This window comes from Capricornis sumatraensis, chromosome 23 (genome assembly GCF_032405125.1).
Source record: "Capricornis sumatraensis isolate serow.1 chromosome 23, serow.2, whole genome shotgun sequence".
Taxonomy (NCBI): Eukaryota; Metazoa; Chordata; class Mammalia; order Artiodactyla; family Bovidae; genus Capricornis; species Capricornis sumatraensis.
Genome location: NC_091091.1, coordinates 10,522,042 through 10,526,332, shown reverse-complemented (window position 1 = coordinate 10,526,332; position 4,291 = coordinate 10,522,042).

Genomic DNA, 4,291 nt, shown 5'->3' with positions numbered 1-4,291 from the left:
AATACCACCCTCAATTAAATTCTATTCTTCACCTAGTTTTCCATTTAAATAGTTGTTCAGGAAAACAAAATAATTGAAATTGTCTTTATTCTCCTTTCATGCTTCCCCTACATCCAAACTGAATCAGTTAGAAATTTAGTAATTTATAAAAAATTTAGTAATGTATAAATAATATTTAACTTGCATGTCCCCCCAGCCACTGTCCCCTCCCCCAGGATACTCTGCAGAACCATGATAGAGTCTCCCCATAACTTCTTTGTTGGTGAAAGCCTATATTAATGCTTCATTTCACTTTTATAATTTTCTGTGCTTTCCAAATTTTCTATAATAAACATGGATTGCTTTCATAATCAGAAAACAATAATTCTAAAATATTAAGTTGGTTAAAAGGGTAGAGGCAATTTGTATGCCAGCCGTGGGGTAATGCCAAGCTTGTGGGCTTTTCTTGTCTTTGGTTTCTCTGAGAGATTTGTTGCTGTGACTTTGGATTGGGTCTGGGGGTGTTGCAGCTGAAACAATCACAGAAGGAACTGCTAACTTTGGATTCAGTGAGTCCTGGTGCCTGACACTGAAAAGTCACTTTATCCCATGTCTTTGGTTTCTTCATCAAATAAGTTTTCTGACTCTCACATTGGCTACTCAGTGGTTTTCCAAGTGTGTTTCTTGGAGCTTTGTGGGGCTCTTGAGAAAAGGTGGGGACAAAGATTTGAGCTCCTCTGCCTCTCCTTCCAGCAGCAGAAATCCACAAATACCTATTTCTCATATTGGATTTTGGTGTAAGTTTTACACATTGGATTTTTGTTGTTGTTGTATCAGGCTTCCCTGGTAGCTCAGATGGTAAAGAGTCTGCTTGCAATGTGGGAGACCTGGGTTTGATCCCTGGGTTGGGAAGATCCCCTAGAGGAGAGTATGGTAACCCACTCCAGTATTGTTGCCTGGAGAATCCCCATGAACAGAGGAGCCTGGCGGGCTGTAGTCTGCGGGATTGCAAAGAGTCAGGCACAACTGAGTGACTAAGCACACGTTGTTTATTTTGTTTTACTTTTAACATGAGAGAGGGGGGACTAATACAAGGTTGCAATTCACTTTTCTAGATAATTCAGTTACTTCCAGCTCTAACTTTTCACGAAGATTCTAGTTCCCTTCCGGTAGAAATCAATACAGGCGTAAACTGGGTGCAACTTAAAACTCCTTTTGCTATGGGCCTCAAGGAACTTCCTAAAGATTCTCCAAGGATCAAGGTGTTCTAATGGAATAGCATATACCAGCTCAGCTACAGCAGTAAATGAATTTGGACAAAGTATTTAACCTCCCATGTGTCAATCGCCTCATCTATAAGATAGGGATCATGTCACCTATCCATTGTACTGGATATATGGAAAATGAAATTATAGCACTTACACAAAAATGCCTAACACATACCAAGAAATATAACGGTAGCCTACATATATTTCCTGACTTCTTTCTATATGCCAGGACCCATGTTATATATCAAGGATACAGACCATCATTCAATTTGCACACAGGCCTATGAGATAGGCACTTTTTTATTGTCTATTATTGCCCCCACAATAGAGTCTGAGACTTAATGAAGTTAAGTAATTCCTTTATCAGTTTTGCACAGAACTTGGGTTTGAACCTAGGTAGTGAGACTCACGGGGCTGTGTTATTAAATGAATCACTGTCACAACAATATTAACCACAACTCATAGTTTGAGTGCCGGCTTAATGGTAGCCACTGATATTAAAACTTTGACTCATTTAATCCTCGGATCAATCCAATAAAGCAAACCCTGCTTTTACAGACTGAGGGACTGATGGGCAGAGACCGTAAGTGCTACTATCTCTCTACTGACTTTTTAAAGTTGATTGTTTAGAACCGGCTTTTCAATTGTCAGGTAGTTTCTCTTTTAGACATCAGAAGCATATACAATTGTCTAATTGATCCTTCTGAAAGCATGGGATAAGAATCATCCTCTAAAATGAGAACTCCCAGCAGAGAGGGTGCGTTCACTCGGGATTTACCACAGCGAAGGGCAATTAACCAAGACCCTTTTTCCTCCCACCCTCCACCACCATCCAATAGTGGGTCCTGCAATCTCACCTCCTGAATATGTCTTTAATTCCTCCCTTCCTTTCCATCCTGCCACTTTAATCTGAGCCATTTGTCTCTTAATAGCCTCCTAATTCCCCTACTCCAACCCTGACCTCTTTCCTATTCCTCTTAAACCCACCCTCCGCACTTCAATTTCCCCATTAAATGGCTTCTCCATGACCTACAGAATATAAAGTCCATGCCTTCACGTTGGTCTCTAGCTTCATTTCCTAGCCTAAAATATTTATTCTAATAGCAAAAATCACTCATATTGTCATTTCCCAACTTTCTGTCTTTTTACATGCTCTCTCTGCATAAACCCTTCTCTCTGCATGTAACTAATTCTTGCTTTTCCTGTAAAGCCAGGTTAATACACACTCCTCTCTGCTAGGCTCCTAGTAAATCCTGTATTCTCAGCACATGGAGTTGCAGGTATCTGTTTACAGACTGCTTACCCCACCACACCATCCATTTCCTGAAGGCAGCCACAGAAATGCTTTATTCTTCTCTGTGTCCATGACCCTCAGGACAGCCTGTGCATATGGTAAACATGAAATAAATATTTATTTAAAAATCAAACCAAAGTCAGGGCATGAGAGATTGTGATGGGCCATGTGTAACCTTGTAGCATTTTGTTAGCTATAATTAATACTCAGTAAATGCTCCTAAGTTTGAATAATTCTATCAAGTAGCTAATGTGAGCCATTTACTTTCTTTGTTTTTTATTTGATAAAGGTTTTTAAATTTATTTTATTAAAGTCTAGTTGATTTACAATGTTGTGTTAAATTCTGCTGTATAGCAAAGTGATTCAACTATGCATATAAATACTTTCTTTTTCATATTCTTTTCCATTATAGTTTGTCACAGGATATTGAATATAGTTTCCTGTGCTATGCAATAGGACCTTGTTGTTTATGCATTCTATATATAACAGTTTGCATCTGCTAATCCCAAACTCTCAATCTATCCCCCACCCCTCTTTCCTTTGGCAACCATAAGTCTATGAACCATTTGCACTCCAAAGCACTGTGTCTCATTTCATTTTCAGGATAGTCTTATGAGTTAGATGCCATTACTGTCCTCACTTTATAGATGCAAGAGCTGAGAGAAATTAAGCCATTTCCTAGGGTCATGGACCTAGAATGTAGTAGGCAAGCGGTTTCAATCTGATTCTAGGGTCAATTCTCAACCAGTAATGACAAGGTTATAAAGCCAACCAAAAACATCTATCATAAACTCAAGGCAAGAGCTGCCAGTGCTGCATACAGAAGGCGAAAACAAGGGTGTAATATCCGTCTTAGAAAGAGAACCAAGAGAGATTTATAATCAGCATAAGCTATCAGGGCAGGGCTGGTGTCAAGAAGAGGGTCACCTGGCCTACACCCCTGTATGTAGTTCGATTCTCGAAAACAAGTTGATGCTATGGCCCCATCCATTTAAGCCGCTGTTTAGCAGTTAAAAGGAAAGGCCCTGGAGTCAAACAGCCCAAGGTTGCAATCTCAATTCCATCAATTTTTAGCAGCAAGTGAATAATCTCCAAACTGCTATCCTCATCTGTGAACCTGAGATATTGAGACCTAACTGGTTTTGAGGTTTAAAGGAAATAATGTTTAGTAGCTAGTGATGTGCCTGACACCGAGAAGGCACTCAAAATAGCTGCTATTATTATTGTGATCTTTACTATTCTTATGCAAGGGCCAAATCAGAAATCATTCCAGAGGGACTTTCCCGGCGGTCCAGTGGTTAAGTCTTCACACTGCCAATGCAGGAGCATGGGTTCAGTCCCTTGTAGGGGAACTAAGATTGCACATTCTGAACAGCCAAAAAGAAAGAAAGGAAATCATTCCAGGTAGGGGGAGGTCACATAATATACATGTGTGTATGTGTGTTTCTGTGTGTGTGTTAGTTGCTAGTCGTGTCCAGCTCTTTGCAATTCCACGGACTGTAGCCCACCAGACTTTTCTGTCCATTGGATTCGCCAGGCAAGAATACTGAAGTGGATTGCCATTCCCCTCTCCAGGTGATCTTCCTGACTGAGCGATCAAATCCAGGTGTCCTGGATTGCAGGCAGATTCTTTACTGTCTGAGCCACCGAGAAAGCCCTACCCCGTATACATGGGTGCCGGGAATCCACCCTTCTCTCTGGGGGTGGGGGTCCATTGTGATCTGTGAAGGCATCCTCAGAGTTGTTTACA